This window comes from Pristis pectinata, chromosome 14 (assembly GCF_009764475.1).
Source record: "Pristis pectinata isolate sPriPec2 chromosome 14, sPriPec2.1.pri, whole genome shotgun sequence".
Lineage (NCBI taxonomy): Eukaryota > Metazoa > Chordata > Chondrichthyes > Rhinopristiformes > Pristidae > Pristis > Pristis pectinata.
The window spans coordinates 31,892,662-31,911,762 of NC_067418.1; positions in this window are offsets into that span (position 1 = coordinate 31,892,662).

Genomic DNA, 19,101 nt, shown 5'->3' on the forward strand with positions numbered 1-19,101 from the left:
AAAATGTAACCTTCATGTTAGGTTAGCATAACCTTCAATCCCTAATTAATTTATTTAGTTAAGTATTAATTTATTCCTTTACTCACTGAAAATAAAGAAAAACTTTTTCTTATATCAGGTGACTTGTTTTTTTCTTTGATTGCATAATAACCTAACCCCAAAATAATGTATGACATTAAAATGCTTGGTGGAAAATGTGACAGAAAGGGAGAGAAAGGGAGAGAATGTGGCATTAAGTGAATCCAGAGTAAGCAAACATTGTAAAAAGTCATAAATTCATGGAGCTATAGAACACGGAAACGGGCCCATCAATTGCATTCCAACTTTTTTTCTCATCTACATTAATTCATTTGCCTGCATTTGGTCTATATGTTTCTATGCCTTGCCTTAACCCTAACCAAGAGGGGAGATAAGAGTAGGACAGTGGGTGTTGTCTATGTGGACTTTAGCAAGGCCTTTGACAAGGTCCTCATGGCAGGCTAGTCTGGAAGGTTAGGTCTCATGGGATTCAAAGGGGGGAAATGGATTGGATTCATAATTGGCTCAGTGATAGGGAACAGAGGATGATGGTCGACAGTTGTGTGCCGCAGGGGTCAGCGCTGGGACCTTTGTTGTTTGTAATTTACATAAATGATTTGGATGTGAATGTACAAGGCGTGGTTGGTAAGTTTGCGGATGATACTAAAATAGGTGGTGTAATAGACAGAGTAGAAGGTTGTGAAAAAATTACATGGGGATCTTGATTAACTAGGTATGTGGGTTGAGGATTGGCAAATGGCTTTCAATCCAGATAAGTGTGAGGTATTACATTTTGGGAGATCAGACCTGGCTAGGACTTGTAAAGTGAATGGTAGGACCCTGGGGAGTGTTATGGAACAGAGGGATCGAGGAGTGCGAGTGCATAGTTTACTGAAAGTGCCATCACACGTAGATAGGGTGATGAAGAAGGCGTTTGGCACACTAGCCTTCATCAGGCAGGGCACTGAGTATAGGAGTTGGGAAGTTATGCTGCAGTTATGTAAGATGTTTGTGAAGCCGTACATGGAGTATTGTGTACAATTTTGGTCACCCTGTTATAGGAAAGATGTTATTAAATTAGAAAGAGTGCAGAAGAGATTTACCAGGACATTGCCTGGACTTGGGTACCAGAGTTACAAGGAGAGATTGTGCAGACTAGGACTTTATTCCCTGGAGCGTAGGAGATTGAGGAGTGACCTGTTAGAGGTATGTAAGATCATGAGGGGCATAGACAGGGTGAAAGCACATTGTCTTTTTCCCAGGGAGGGTGTGCTAAAAACAAAAGGGCATAGATTTAAGATCAGAGGCAAGAGATTTAAAATATCAGGGGCAGCTTCTTCACGCAAAGGGTGGTGCATATTTGGAATAATCTATCAGAACTAGTGATTCAGACAGGCACATTAACAACATTTAAAAGACATCTAGATAAGTACATGGATTGGAGAGGTTTAGAGGGCTATGGGTCAAAGGCAGGGAGATGGGACTAGCTCACTGGCAACAGTCAGCATGGATGAGTTGGGCAGAAGGGCCTGTTTCCTTGCTGTATGATTCTACGACTGTGACTAATAGCTATTATAGATTTGGTCACACAAAGTGCACTCTCTGTATATTTAATAGCTGTTAACAGCCAATACGGAGAGGTGGTTTCAGGATGAACAGGTTTGGGAACTTAATATTCCAGGTTATTTGATGTTTCAAAAGAATGGGCAATAAGGGAAAACAGGGGTAGAGTTATTAATCAAGGAAGGTATCAATGCAGTGGGTGGTAGTGACATTGGTGCAGTGGATTGTGATGTGGAATTAGTTTGGATGGAAATAGGAATACTGGGGGAAAGAAGATATGGGTGCAAGTAGGCTATAGACCTCCATGGCATTGCTTCTTGAAGGGACAAAGTGTAGGTGGGGAAATATCAAAAGAATATGATGGGAGCTACAATTAGCATAAGTGATTTTAATCTGCAAAGTGATTGGACCCTCTGGCAGGGGTATTGTGGAAGAGGAATTTGTGGAGTGCATCAGGGATTGTATCTGAGAGCAATACATTCCAGAAGCTACCTGGGAACGGATTACTTTAGATTTGATCACATGTAATGAGATAGATTAATGAGAGATTTTGTAAATAAGGAGAAACAAAGGACTGCAGATGCTGGAATCTAGATGAAAAACACAACGATGCTGGAGGGACTCAGCAGGCCAGGCAGCATCCGTGGAGAAAAGCAGGTAGTCAACGTTTCAGGTCGGGACCCTGCCTCAGGACTGAAGAGAGGAAAAAGGGAGTTGTAAATTTATGATGGGAAACTTCATGATAAATAGCTACTATGTAATGAAATATTTTAATCAATGCAAATATATGACTATTTGAAAATTATAATTGAACTTTCAACCAATATTCAAAATTTTAGACTAATTAAAATAAAGCTAATTCTTTTCAGATCTCCACTCATCAGTTTGTCATGTTTCTTGCCAAAATTTGCTTTTCACTGTGTTGACAAATGAAACATTGAACTGACAAAAAATAAGAGGGCAATGTAACCATTTAGCTTTTGATGATTCTGTGATGAATCATTAATTTGACCTTTAACTGATCTCAATGAGTGTGTAACTATACAAGGTCGAGAGTATATCACGTCTTTAGTTAATACATTTTGTGCTTATTAAGATAAAAGATATTAGCAAAAGGAAATGGTAGGATTTCCTATAGTTTCATAGAATTATACAGTCTAGAAAGGAGTCATTTGAATTGTGGCATTCGTGCTTTCCAATAAAGAGCTATTCAGACTAACTCACTTCCCAGCTCTCAGTTCATAGATGAATACATTAGAAATTCAAGTTCTGATCCTGCTATATTTCAAATGCAAGGAGCATTCCTGTCTCCACCACCCTTTGAGCCAGTGAGATTTGGAGTACAAAAAATGTGGCAATTTATTTATTTTTAAAGACATTTATTGAATTTGCAGTGAGTTTTACTCATCAAAAGAATCTCTATCTCATGTTTTTCCAAGGTGAGATTGCTTGCCCTTCTGTATCTTTTTGTGAGATTGCTTCTCCAAAGGTGAAAGGGTGAAAGGTGAACCACTGATTGGTGTCATACCATGGAATAGCATAGTTTTATTTCATTGCCAGCACCTCCAGTAATCTGTTCTGCCTTTTGGATCAGAGATTCCTCTCCCCACTCCTAAATTTTGGTGTAGAGCCACAGCACAAATCCCAAATTTGAAAGTTAATTAGTGCAACAAATATAATACTTATCACAGGAATGTAGTTCAGTAGAGAAAACATTACTGAATACATATCAAAGCACATAATTTGGAGCAAGCAATGAATTTTCTTTGGACTTTACCTTGATCTGGGAATGTCAGATGTTGGGCATCAAAAGTGTATAAATATTTCCAAACCAAATTTGTACATTCCTCACTTTGAAAAGCCAGAACAGTTGATCTCAAATTAATATCTCAGGAAGGGGCTGCTAGAACTTTATTGCACTCCCTGTTAACTCAACGTATGAAAGGATCATACAGTTTTTCAGCATTCTATCTTTGTTTCCCTTTTTAATATCACACTCAAAAGGCTGTACAGCAACTGGAATGGAAGGGATGAGCACAACAAGCTCCTCCTCCAGAAGGACCAAATGAGGAACTTCAGTTTCATTCTGGTTAGTGACTTGTGATTCAGATCATCGTTGACTAATACAATGCATGATAACTCAGCTCAATTCATTTTCATAAATATTCTTAAGTAGCTCTTTCAATAATCAAATGATACATCATTTTCCTTTATCTATTTCTTATTACCAAAATCAAAATTACTTTGCATCAAAGTTGGATGCAAACAACACTAAATACCACCTTCATTAGATCTGTTTTGTTTAGAAATAGCATCCTATTGATGAAACTGGGAACCAGGAAAGGGATTTGAATATCCAGATGTAAGCATTGTTAGAAGTTAATGCATAAGTTCAAAAAACATTAAGAAGGTGAAGGAAATGTTGACCGTTACCTTAATGCTCAGGCCCCATCTGGAGTATTGCATCCAGTCTTGGGCAGAGCAGCTCAGGAAGAAGATTTTGGCTTTGCAGTAGAATGGTGTAAATCTATTGGAAAGATATCAAGGCTTTAAGAGTGAAGTTATGTGGATTGATTGCAACAAGTTGGCTTGCATCCCCGAGTTTAGAATGTTGAACTGTGATCAAAATGAATTTGTTTGAAATGATAAATAATCCATGGATAGATATAGGGATACTGCTATTTCTGCTGGGGTAATCAAGATTATGAAGTTGCAGCTTGAGTTAGGCATATATGAGTGAAAACGGGAAGAAATTTTAAACTAGATATCTTTCTGTAAAGTTGGCAATTTTTATTAGGTAATTCAAGGCAGGTCGTCGTCGTGGCTATCCCTCAAGGTCGAGGATGATGGTCTTCGTTCTGTTGATCTATTTATGGGCTCTCAAGTGGCTTATGAGTCCAGTCTTGGCTCTGAAAGTTCTTCTGCATTCAGGACAGGTAGGTCCAGATGGCAGATCGGGCTTTGGTTGTTGCTGCCTCTCTTTTCATTTTCTTCTCTTTTCCTCTAATTCTGCACATCTGTTGGCTTTGAAAGTTGCTGTTCCTTCTCGGATGACGGTTTGCCAGAGTTTCCTGTCCTTGGCATTGGTTTCCCAATTGTTGATGTCGACGTTACATTTCTTCATGTTGGCTTTTAAGACATCTTTGAATCTCTTCTGTTGTCTGCCTCTTTTACGTTTGCCTACTTTAAACTGGGAGTAGAAGATTTGTTTCGGCAGACATTCGTCTTTCATCCTAACAACAAGACCACTCCATCTTAGTTGGTTCTTGATAATGTAGGCTTCAATGCTTGTTGTTTTTGCTTCACTTAGCACACTGACATTGGTTCTTCTATCTTCCCAGCTGATATTTAAGATATTTCAAAGACAGCGTTGATGGAACTTTTCAAGTGCCTTCAGATGTCGTCGGTATGTTGTCCAAGTTTCTGATGCATACAGGAGCATTGGAATCACCACTGCTTTGTACACTAACATTTTAGTGTTTGTTCGGATGTCACGAGCATGAAAGACTCTTGTTCGGAGACGTCCAAAAGCTGTTCCAGCGCATTTAAGACGATGTTGGATCTCGTCATTAAGGTTGACATTGGAGGAGAGGTAACTTCCAAGCTATGGAAAGTGGTCCACATTTTCCAGGGTTGTTTCGCCAAGTTGGATTGATGGTTCTATCTGATTTGTCTCAGTTGGTGACAGTTGGTAGATGATCTGAGTTTTCTTGGAATTGATGGTAAGTCTAAGTTTCGTGTAGTCAGAATCTGTTGTAGGTGGTTTTCTGAGAGAGCTGCAGCACAGTTGTCATCTGCGTATTGGAATTCGATGAGGGAACTCGTGGATGTCTTGTTTTTGGACTTGAGACGGGCAAGATTGAAAAGTCTGCCATCTGTCCTGTAGACAATTTTGATTCCTGGGGGTAATCGTCCTTGATGATGTGGATGATTGTCGCAATGAAGATAGTGAACAAAGTTGGGGCAATCATGCATCCCTGTTTTACTCCTGATTTGACTTGAAAAGGCTCACAGTTACTGTTGCTGACCATGACTGTGGCAAGCATGCCATCGTGGAGGAGCCTCAGGATTCGAATGTACTTTTCAGGGCATCCGTAGGTGGATAGGACATCCCATAGGAGTTTCATAGAACCATAGAACCATACAGCACAAAACAGGCCCTTCGGCCCACCATGTTGTGCCGTCCATCAAACCACCCTCACACTACCTAACCCCTTCCTCCTGCATATCCCCCCATCCCACACTCCTCCATATGCCTATCCAACAAGCTCTTGAACCTGTTCAATGTATCTGTCTCCACCACCACCCCAGGCAGTGCATTCCATGCACCAACCACTCTCTGGGTGAAAAACCTCCTCCTGACATCTCCCCTGAACCTCCCACCCATAACCTTAAAGCCATGCCCTCTTGTCTTAAGCATTGGTGCCCTGGGAAGGAGGCGCTGACTGTCTACTCTATCTATTCCTCTCAGTATTTTATATACCTCTATCATGTCTCCTCTCATCCTCCTCCTTTCCAGTGAATAAAGCCCAAGCACCTTAAGCCTCTCCTCATATTCAATACTCTCCAATCCAGGCAGCATCCTGGTAAATCTCCTCTGCACCCTCTCCAACGCCTCCACATCCTTCCTATAATGAGGTGACCAGAACTGAACACAGTACTCTAAGTGTGGCCTCACTAGAGTTTTGTAAAGCTGCATCATCACCTCGCGGCTCTTAAACTCAATCCCGCGACTTATGAAAGCCAACATCACATTGGCCTTCTTAACTGCTCTTTCCACCTGTGAGGCAACTTTCAATGAACTGTGAATATGAACCCCCAGATCCCTCTGCTCCTCCACACTGCCAAGTACCTTGCCATTCACCCTGTACTCTGCCCTGGAGTTTGTCCTTCCAAAGTGTACCACCTCACACTTCTCCGGATTGAACTCCATCTGCCACTTGTCAGCCCAGCTCTGCATCCTATCAATATCCCTCTGTAAGCTCCGACAGCCCTCCACACTATCCACAACACCGCCGATCTTAGTGTCGTCTGCAAACTTACTAACCCAGCCCTCCACCCCCTCATCTAAGTCATCTATAAATATCACAAAAAGTAGATACCGAGTCAAAGGCTTTGGTGAGGTCGATGAATGCCATGTACAAAGGTTGAAGTTCTTTACGACATTTTCCTTGCAGTTGTCGCATTGTGAAGATCATGTCGATTGCTCCACGTGATGGTCTAAAACCGGCTTGTGTCTCCGGAAGGATCATCTTGGCCAAAGGCTTGAGCCGGCTGTTCACGACGCGGGTGAGGATCAGGTAATGGACCAAAGACAGAGGACATAGAAGGGTACAGCACAGGAACAGGCCCTTCGGTCCACCATGTTATGCTAAACTATTTAAATGTGTTTAATTACTAGTTTAGTTAGTTTGGCACAACATCAGCAACTGAACTAATCCCTTCTTCCTACACAATGTACATTCTCTGCCTATCTAAGAGCCTCTTAAAAGTCTGTATCGTATTTGCCTTCACTACCACCCCTGGCAGCGCATTCCAGGCACCCATCACCCGACCTGTTGGACCCCCACCAACTAACTTAGGTTAGGTAAATGACCACACAAATCTTAATTAATTCAGTGTAAATTATGTTGACCCCAGGCCAATGACTTAGTTTACTGAATGCTATTGTTCCTTGTGTACCGTTACTCACCCAGACCCCCACTCCAACTTATAACACTGAAAGAGAGGATCTCCTCTTGGCCAAACGATTGATTCTTCTTCTCCCTGCCCCTTCCTTGCAATAGTTAGCCTCTGGAGTTCTCGCTGCTCTACGTTCGAAAATCTTCATTATTATTCTCTTTGCTTAACAGTTCTATACCGTAATGCTTTGTTTCCATTGGTTCTGGTTTATCTGGCTATCCTGTGTCCACTTTTCACCTGTCTGGGCCAAGGTGACATTACCTCATTGCTCTTCTCCCAAATAAGGACTTGCCTTGATGTCATTCAGTTGCTTTTCCCTGAGTCACGCCATTTCAGTCAGCTCAAGTCAGACACTGGACTCAGGTTACTTCAGTTCATAGGCACAGACTGTTCTTCCCTAAGTCCACAGCAGGTTATCAGTAGGTGCTTCATTATGTCCACTTTCAATTGCTTTAACCCAGCCATCCCTGAGCAAGAACTAGTTCAGGAAACAACTCACAAAATGGTGATCACAAGTACAGTCTCACAAAATAGTGGTCTCCATTTATTCCACCACGTGGCAAGAACAAAGGCATTTGTTTTGTCTACTTCCACTGACCTTGACTTGATCCAGTTAGCTGTTTTTCAGATTTTTAATTCCTTTATAGTCAACAGACCCTGGGAAAAAGATACCGGCTGTCTACCCTATCTCAGCCTCTCGTAATCTTATAAACTTCTATCAGGTCTCCCCTCAGCCTAAGCTGCTCCAGAGAAAACAACCCAAGTTTGTCCAACCCCTTCTGATAGGACATGCCTTCTAATCGAAGCAGCATCCTGGTAAACCTCTTCTGCACCCTCTCCACATCCTTCCTATAATGGGGAGACCAGAACTGAATGCAATACTCCAGATGCGGCCTAACCAGAGTTTTATAAAGCTGCAGTTTTACTTCCTGACTCTTGAACTCAATGCCTCAACAAATAAAGGCAAGCATGCCATATGCCTTCTTTATCTGACTATCCTGTGTCCAAACCAATGGAAACAAAGCATTATGGTATAGAACTGTTAACTTGTTCAGCCACTTTCAGGGAGCTATGGACTTGGACCCCAAGAGCCCTCTGTATGTCAAGACAGGAAAATAGCATTAAGGTACAAATCAACCTTAATCTGACTGAATAAGGAATAGGTTTAAAGGGCTTAATGATCTCCTCCTGTTTCTACCTAATGAGGCTTGTACTTCAGGACACGTGTGAACATCACACTGACTAATTTTTTTGCTTTGTTTATTTCTTCTAACTGCTGTTTCACTTCATTTCCTATTTCCAGTCTAGTTTCCATTGCACTGCTTGTTGACCAGAAAATAACAATTAGGTTAAATTCCATGAACTTTCCCATTGTGGTTTAAAGATTTTAACGTGTGTTGTTGGTGGGTTTTGGGTGATTATTAGGAGCGCTCTTTGAAATTGTGTTCTGGTAGCTTGATATTTCAGAATTTCCATTAAACCATCACAGCGTTGTTAAAGTCCATTAATTACCACCAGTAAGTCTAATGAAATCTGCAAGACATATTCTGAGACCATTTTCTTTCCATGGGTTTGCCCTGATTGAATTCATATTGTCACCATACATGATAACCAAATCATTTCATAATTCACTAACAATCAAAACATTCTAGTAGACTGAGCTGAATTACCAAACAGTGGTTGCTGATTTATAGTGGCTGCCAGTACATATTAATTTTCTGAAATAGTAATATTTAAAATTAACTATTTATCATTTGTCACAAAACATTTAAATATTGTAAATGCTCAATGCTGACAATGTATGTTTTGTCTTAACATTGGAGTTAATGAACTTGAAGCAATGTTAAATTCTGGGCATTTTAGATTTGTTAAAGGACACCATTATCCATTTGCTAACAGTGAATTATCAGTGCAGATAACTGATGATATAAATGTTTTCTCTAAGCTCAATATATGGTTCTTTTAAGAGGCTTATATGGTTCTTTTGTAGTGAATTTTAAAGTGCACTCAGAAATTTTGAATTCAGAATCATCCAATCATTTTCTGATTCCACTTTTAGGAAGTTACATATTTTTGGGTGTTTTTTGTAGTTAAAACTCCATATAATGAACACTGTGTGTGGTCAGACTAGCTCATCTGTATTCAGGCAAATGTAATTTGTCACAGTTAATGGCAATTCCAGCCTTGAACAATTTGGTTTCCTAAATATTTGTCTGCTATTGTGAGAATGCCTAAGTATATGCACATTAAGCACCATGTTTTTATTGTATTTTAATGAATGTTTACTTTTGGCTGGGTAACACAGAAAGCATAAAGAATTAGAGACTAATTATTTAATGTTATTTTAACATTTCCAGCCTTCTCCAAATTAAGAAGGTGACAGGGTTTGCATTGTCAGATAATGGTTGCCTTAATGAACTTACTGTACAGTGATGCAGTGCATTGAATTACATTTCCACTTTACTATAATATGGAGAGAATAGATTTACACATAATTCCTCTTAAAACATGCTGATTTAGCTGTGCTAATCTTAGGAGATATCAAATGGAGTCCAGGTACTCTCCTATTGGGAGAAATTGAATTGAAGCTTCCCTTGGCATACTGGTCAGGTACTGGCAGAAGCCTGGAAGTTCATTTTCTTCTGCATGAATTGCTCTGTGGTAGCCAAATTACTAATACTATTTGTTATCAAAACCACTTCTCACTGTTACAACTGATTATTCAAACACCTAAAAGCTAGGAACATTATTGGTGAGGATTTATCTGTCCTGTTGAGACCAGAGAAATCCATAACTTTTACACAAAAGAAGATTGAATTCAGAGTTCAGGACACTAGATTGTTATTGAATGATTTCAAGAACTGAAGTTTCCTGAGTGGGAGGACAGAACAATGAACTAGGCCATGTTGTTGGCTTGTCCGGGAGATTTGGGTGTGAGTCGAGCCCAAACTGAAATTCCAATGGTCAGTAATGGTCTTATGTTGAGTGAGTTTGGCAATCTTGACTCTGGTGCATGGGGGTGGGAGGGCAGGGTGCTTTTCTCAACATCTATGTTGCACCCAGTCTGGACTGCTTAAATGGAGAATATCAAAGCTAGAATAGTCTGTTTCTATGCTGAAGGAATCTATGAATCTATAGGTAGGGAAATCCAAAGACTCACCACCCTTTGGATTAAGAAATTTCTTCCCATCCTGTCCCAACTGGCCTGCTCCTTATCAATAGATGGAAGTGTCGAGCCATCTGGACTCACTTAATGCATTCGGTAGCATCTTTATGTCATTAAACACAGGAAAGGCTGTGGTCGCTGATAATTTGATGGAGATCAAAGCTCCAGATTTTAACACAGCTTCTCTAAAATATATTAGCTTCAATATGAAATAATCCTCAGTTATATCCTACCACAAAAAAAATAAATCACATTATAGCTGTTGGATTAGGGTCTAAATTGATATTTGTTGTTATTTTTCTTGTAGTTTAACTTTCTTTATGTTCACTTATATGTTTGTATAATCACCTGTTTATCCGTAAATTTCAGGTAGATTTTTAGTAATTTGTAGTATAGTTGGTTCTATACTTCTGTAGTTTCTTTGTCTGTAAGCCTGAGACGTCATGGCAGCGTAAATCAAGACTGTCCTTGTTGTTTCACAGGCTGCTCTTATCAGAGAAAGACTCCCTTACCTATCTAGTTTGCACTAGTTTTCAGTATAAAGGAAACACCAGGTCTCTAGTCTTATGTCTTACTCCTTTTGTTACTTGTTGTTGTGTTACTTGCTTGCTGTTTTCTGCTCCTACTTACTGTCACTTCTTTGTTACGAACATCTAGTAAAATGGCTGTAATCACAAGATTTGTGCCTCATTCTTGACTTCTGAAGAACCTCCTGGACAATATCATCTCCAGATCCAACATAGCATTTACTATGCCATATCTTCCCAGGCATCAGTAAAACTATGGAAGAAGTTGTTAAGAAAGCCTTCCAGTGCCACCTTCATGTTAATGATTCCACCAGGACTCCTCAGCTCCAGATCACCTTCAGAGCTTAGATGCTGCAAAAGATGTGAATGCCTGAGGAGAGGTATTGGTATTGGTATTGGTTTATCATTGTCACCTGTACCGAGGTACAGTGAAAAACTTGTCTTGCATATCGATCATACAGGTCAATTCTTTACATAGTGCAGTTACATTGAATTAGTACAGAGTCCATTGATGTAGTACAGGTAAAAACAATAACAGTACAGAGTAAAGTGTCACAGCTACAGAGAAAGTGCGGTGCAATAAAGTGCAAGGTCACAACAAGGTAGATTGTGAGGTCGTAGTCCATCTCATTGTATAAGGGAACCGTTCAATAGTCTTATCACAGTGGGGTAGAAGCTGTCCTTAAGTCTGGTGGTACGTGCCCTCAGGCTCCTGTATCTTCTACCCAATGGAAGACGAGAGAAGAGAGAATGTCCTGGGTGGGGGGGGGGGGGGGTCTTTGATTATGCTGGCTGCTTCACAAAGACAACGAAAGGTAATGTCACGAACCAGCAACAAAAGAAACACACTGAGCATGATTCAGTGTTAAAAACTATTTTATTAATCACTACTTACGATAATACGTAAAATAAAAGTAAAAATGTTAGTATGTTAGAATTCAAAAATGTTAAACCTTGAACGTTAACCCCAAAGACTAAACTCTTCGTGTGTGTGTGTGGCAAAGTCCCAAACTCCAAGTTCAGGAATGGTTCTTAAAGTTCAGTTCCGCAAGCCATAAGGTGAAACATGAGCAAGGGCTTCTTCAACAACCACCGTTGTCTGAAGATAAGACGTAGACGTAGAGAAACATAGAGAGAGAGTAAATACGAAATCCAAATGTTCCACGATGGAACCCAAACGACACTCCAGTGTTTACTCGGTAGTGACTTCCTCACCCCGAAAAGCATCCGAATCGTGGTCGTCCACACACAAATACCTGTTTCCTTCTACAGGTCAGCAACAAAGTGAACTCCACCGGATTACTTCCAACTTCCATACATGGATTTCAGTGGCAGACACAGTTATTGTTTCTCATCCACTGATAGAGAAAACTAGCAGGCTGGTGTCTCTCTCCCTTCTCTCTCTCTTCTCCTTCTTCTGACTTCTTCAACAACGTCATTACGTCCTTTATCTTCTATTGACGTAAGCACGCCCCACACACACATACACACACACTCTCTATCTTAAAGGGACTTTCACTGAGTCCGTAACACCTCCCACCTAAAAAAAAAATTTTCCCAAGAAAAATTTAACCGCACATACAGTTAGTAATGTTAATAATTATCCTTTTACACAACTACAGACTATCAGATTAGTACAGATACATGTTTCCCATTTAACATCGGGAAAGACAATCAGCAATCACATTATCTTTGCCTTTAATGTGAGTTATCATGAGATCAAACTCTTGCAAAATTAAACTCCAGTTTAACAGCCTTCTGTTCTTGTTTTTGACTCGGCTCAGAAACACCAATGGGTTATGATCTGTATATACAGCCAATGGTTTCTGAACGGTGCAAACATATACACTGAAATGTTGCAAGGCTAAAACAAGCGACAGTAATTCTTTCTCTATGGTGGAATAATTCTTTTGATGCTCATTAAATTTCTTTGAAAAGTAAGCTACCGGATGGTCAATATCATCAAGGTCACCCTTCTGCAACAACACAGCTCCTGCAGCTTCATCACTGGCATCTACTGCTAATGAAAATGGCTTTTCAAAGTCAGGTGTTTTGAGCACAGGATGGGAGCATAAAATGGCTTTCAGCTTCTCAAATGCTTCTTGACAAGAATCTGTCCAAACAAACTTTACTCCCTTCTTCAGAAGATTAGTTAGGGGAAGAGCAATATCAGCAACATTTTTACAAAATTTTCGATAATATCCGACCATTCCCAAAAATCTTCTAACAGTCCTTGTACCTGTGGGAATAGGGAACTCAGATATTGCTTGAACTTTTGCCTGAACAGGAGCTTGCTTGCCTTGACCTACAACATAACCAAGATACGTCACAGTGGCATGCCCAAATTCACTTTTAGCCAAGTTAACTGTAAGGTTAGCCTTGGAAAGTCTTTCAAACAACCTTTCTAACGCAGATATGTGATCTTCCCAAGTATCATTCCCAGTCACTAAGTCGTCAATGTAGGCATCTGTATGTTTTAACCCATGAATCACTGAATTAATCCTTCTTTGAAATGTTGCCGGAGCATTTTTCATTCCAAATGGTAAAACATTGTATTCATACAATCCAGAAGGGGTAACAAAGGCTGAAATCTCCCTTCCTCTATCTGTTAATGGAACACACCAGTACTCTTTTAATAGGTCAATCTTTGTAAGAAATTTTGCCTTTCCCACTCTATCTATACAATCATCCACCCTAGGAATAGGGTAAGCATCTGACTTTGTTACAGCATTCACTTTCCTGTAATCTGTGCAAAATCTAACAGTTCCATCAGGTTTAGGTACAATAACACAGGGCGAACTCCAATTTGAAGTAGAATGTCTAATAATATCATTTTCCAACATATATTTTATTTCCTGATCAACAAGTTTACTTTTTTCCACATTCATTCGATATGGGTGTTGTTTGATTGGTTTTGCATCCCCAACATCAACATCATGGGTAATTATCGATGTTCTGTTTGGAACATCTGGGAACAGATTTTTAAATTTTAAAATTAATTCTCTCATCTGTTGTTTTTGTGAAACTTGTAAATGGTCCAACTTTGTTTCAAGGTTCTCCAGGATATTTTGGTTTTTTAGTTTCGATGGAACAATATTTGGTCTAAATTGGCCTTCCTCAACATCAACATCAGGCATTCTAGAAACAATCTTTACATCATCCACCAAGGCCACAACTGAAGCCCTCTCATAATAAGGTTTTAGCATGTTTACATGACAGAGTTGTGTTTTCTTGTGTCTATCTGGTGTTTTGATTATATATGTTAAATCAGTCACTCGAGATTCAATAACATAGGGTCCAGAAAAATGAGATTGTAATGGATTATTTTGGCTAGGGAAAAATACCAACACCTTTTGCCCCACTGCGAATGTCCTAGGCCGAGCACGTCTATCAAAATATGTCTTCATTCTTATCTGGCTTGTTTTCAAATTCTCTCTCGCTAGCTGGCAGACTCTCTCCAACCGAGTTTTAAATTTTTGGACATAGTCCAACAGACTCAAGTGCACTTCTTCATTAACCCATTGCTCTCTCAACAACTCCAAAGGTCCTCTCACCCTATGTCCAAATACAAGCTCAAACGGACTAAATCCTATTGACTCCTGGATTGAATCTCTAACGGCAAACAAAAGTAAATGAACGCCTTCGTCCCAATCCTTTGTGTTTTCAAAGCAATAAGTCTTCAGCATATTTTTGACAGTAGAATGAAATCTCTCCAGAGCTCCTTGAGATTCTGGGTGATATGCAGATGATACAATCTGCTTTGCTCCCAGCTCATAGACTAGTTGTTGAAAAAAATTTGACATAAAATTACTACCTTGATCAGATTGGATTTCTTTTGGCAAACCAAACAAGATAAAAAATTTTAAAAGAGCCTTTGACACCATCTTGGCCTTAATATTTCTAAGGGGTATTGCCTCTGGAAATCTAGAAGTGGCACACATCATGGTTAACAAATAGTGATTTCCAGTTTTAGACTTTGGTAATGGGCCAACACAGTCCACAATCACTTTCGAAAAGGGTTCACCAAAAGCAGGAATTGGCTTCAAAGGAGCCACAGGGGTTTTTTGATTTGGTTTACCTACCATTTGACATGTGTGACAGGTTCGACAAAACATCACCACATCTTTTCTCAAACCAGGCCAATAGAATTGTTTCAAGATCTTCCCTACAGTTTTATTCACACCAAAATGACCACCCAAAGGCATACTGTGGGCCAGGTTTAAAATTTCATCCCTATAAACTTTTGGAACAACAACCTGATGAATAACTTCCCATTCCTCATCAACAGGAACATGAGGAGGTCTCCATTTCCTCATTAACACTCCATTTTTGACATAACATCCCATTGGCACTTTTTCAATCTCCTCACATGAGAGTGCTTTTTCTTTCAATTCTGTCAACTCAGGGTCCTTTGTCTGTTCCACCACAAACTCCTTCCTCGACAAAGACAAATCTTTAAATTCAGGCTCACTACAAGGATGTTGATCCTTCAGTGAAGACAGAAAAGTCTCAGATAAGGCATCATAATTTTCTTCCTGTTTAGGACTGTCACAAGGAACCACATCAGATTGCACCGGACTGTCTGTCTTGGCTAATTCTCTAGCTCTAGCTCGAGTCACCGCACATGATGGGTAAACATCTGGATCATTCTCAGACTCATCAATCCTTGGTTTGGTCGTTAACCGTACCACAGGAACAATTTCTCCATCTGCAAGGTCATTTCCCAATAACAAAGAAACTCCTTCCACTGGCAACCTAGGTCTTATCCCTATCTCGACTGGTCCTTCTACGAACTTTGACTTTAAAATCACCCTGTGTAAAGGGACAGATATGGTGTCATCTGTAATGCCTCGCACTAGATTTACCTCACCAGTGTCAGTTTCTTCACCAAAATTTAAAACACTGTCCAGCAAGAGAGATTGACAAGCCCCAGTATCTCTAAGAATTTTCACTGGCACCTGGGGTGACTCATCATTCAGTGAAACAAAACCCTCTGACACATAAGAACGGAATTCCTTTCTCACCTCCTCCAACTTTTCAGCTTTTACCTCTTGCAAGGACTGATCTTTAACAGCATCTCCTAAACCTTTTTGATTTTTAATTGCCTGAAAGCAAGCATTGGGCACAGCTTCCTTCCTTTTCTTCAAAAGGGCACAATTAGATATCACATGGCCAGGTTTCTTACAGTAATAACAAGTACGCTCAACAGGTTTCTCCAGCCCTGGCTTCTTTTCATCTTTTCCTTTTTGATTACCTCCCAATTTAATCTCCGGTTTACCTGGATTGTCCTTGTAACTCTTTTGAAAGGTTTTAGGTTGTCCCCATTTGGATTTATGGGTTAAAGCATAATCATCTGCCAACCTAGCAGTTTCTTGTAAAGTTTCCACTGCCTTTTCATTTAAATATGTTGTTAATTCAGCTGGAACACATCTTTTAAAGTCTTCCACTAATATCAACTCTTTCAATATATCAAAATCCCCATCTACATTTTTAGCCATGCACCATCGTTCAAAACATATTCTCTTTCCATTGGCAAATTCCATATAAGTCTGATCTGCAGATTTCCTCAAGTCTCTGAATTTTTGTCTATAAGCTTCAGGTACCAATTGATAGGCCTTCAATATAGCTTGTTTTACCTTGGTATAATCAGCTGCATCCTCAGCAGACAAAGCAGAATAAGCTTTTTGAGCTTTACTTTTAATCACACTCTGTACCATAAGAGCCCATCCTTTCTTTGGCCAGTTTGAACTCACAGCAACCTTTTCAAAATGTTGGAAATACTGATCAACCTGATCTTCTTCAAAAGGAGGGACTAATCAAACCTCCCTGCTGGCTGAAAAACCATCATCAGAACCAGATTCCAAACTCTTACGCTTCATTTGTAACTCATGCTGCCTCTGTTTCTCCTCGCTATCCAGCTCCATCCTCTTCAATTCCATCTGCTTTATTGCTAGATCAGCCTCTATCTTCATCTGAGTTATCTTTTGTTCGGCCTCTAATTTTAACTGGGTTTGCTCTCATTCGGCCTCTATCTTTAACTGGGTTTGCTCTCGTTCAGCCTCTAATCTCCTTTGCTCCAACTCGACCTTCAGTCGTGTTTGTTCTAACTCCATCTTTGCTATCTGCACCTGTCTAACAGGTCTCTCTGACTCACCCCCAGAAAACTCTTCTAACTGTTCTAATTCTTCCTCCTCCAGATCCTCCAACTCCACTGGTTGAAAAGTCACATCAGAAATCACTGGTTTACTCTCAGGAAACTCAACTACCTCACTCAACTCAAACACTTCCTTCTCCAAATAATAGTCAACTATCATTCTATGAATAACTGCTTTTCTCATAGACTGCTTTACTTCTGTAAGGTTTAGCTTTGTAGCAATCTTTATCAGATCATCCTTTTTTGCCATCTCCAATCCCTGTAGGGTTGGTGACTCCAAAAATGCCTTAATATCCATTGCTGCTGGTTTCCACACACACAAGCCAATTAAAAAGAATTTATCAGACCTCCCTCAAAAATCTTTGGATTGGATCCCGGACGAATCTCGTTAACCTTGGGAACTATCCCGGACGAGCCCCCAATTTTGTCACGAACCAGCAACAAAAGAAACACACTGAGCATGATTCAGTGTTAAAAACTATTTTATTAATCACTACTTATGATAATATGTAAAATAAAAGTAAAAATGTTAGTATGTTAGAATTCAAAAATGTTAAACCTTGAACGTTAACCCCAAAAACTAAACTCTTCGTGTGTGTGTGTGGCAAAGTCCCAAACTCCAAGTTCAGGAATGGTTCTTAAAGTTCAGTTCCGCAAGCCATAAGGTGAAACATGAGCAAGGGCTTCTTCAACAACCACCGTTGTCTGAAGATAAGACGTAGACGTAGAGAAACATAGAGAGAGAGTAAATACGAAATCCAAATGTTCCACGATGGAACCCAAACGACACTCCAGTGTTTACTCGGTAGTGACTTCCTCACCCCGAAAAGCATCCGAATCGTGGTCATCCACACGCAAATACCTGTTTCCTTCTACAGGTCAGCAACAAGGTGAACTCCACCAGATTACTTCCAATTTCCATACATGGATTTCAGTGGCAGACACAGTTATTGTTTCTCATCCACTGATAGAGAAAACTAGCAGGCTGGTGTCTCTCTCCCTTCTCTCTCTCTTCTCTTCTTCTTCTTCTGACTTCTTCAACAACGTCATTACGTCCTTTATCTTCTATTGACGTAAGCACGCCCCACACACACATACACACACACTCTCTATCTTAAGGTGACTTTCACTGAGTCCGTAACAGTAAAGACAGAGTCCAAGGAGGGGAGACTGGTGTCTGTGATGCGCTGGGCTGTTTTCACAACTCTTTGCAGTTTCTTGTGGTGCTGGGCAGAGCAGTTGCCGTATCAAGCTGTGATACATCCAGATAGGATGCTTTCTATGGTGCATTGGTAAAAGTTGGTGAGAGTCAAAGGGGACAAACTGAATTTCTTTAGCCTCCTGAGGAAGTAGAGGCACTGGTGAGCTTTCTTGGCCGTGGCTTCTACGTGATTTGACCAGGACAGGCTGTTGGTGATGTTCACTCCCAGGAACTTGAAGCTGTCAACCCTCTCAACCTCAGCACCATTGATGTAAGCTGAGGTAAGGTGAGGTAAGCTCACGTTATTTCAAGACTACATTCAATTGAGCACAGCACCAAATACCCCTGGTGAAATTCAAATCAATACAGAGTCCAATGGGAAACTCTTTAATAGCTACTGATATATTTGACATCAGGACGAAGAGAACTTATGTAGGAAGATAATTGTTGTTGGAGGCCAGTTCTTGCAGAAGCATCCTCAGCCCAGCTATTTTTAATTGTTTCATCAAAGGCCATCTCTTTATCATACAGGAAAGTTGGTTTGATGATCCTGCAGTGTTCAATTCCAGTCTCTGATCATAACATTATTCAATCTGGCCTACTTCAGGACTATATTTATGCTTGGATTGACAAATGGTAGATAATATTTGTGAGATGCAAGTACCAGGGAATGGACAAGACAAAAGAAATCTCATCTGTACCTTCTTCACTTTCACTGTCAACAAAGTGGGGGGGCTACCACTGGCAGCATGTTTAATGAACACTGTAGGTGCAAAAGAAATATAAAGGC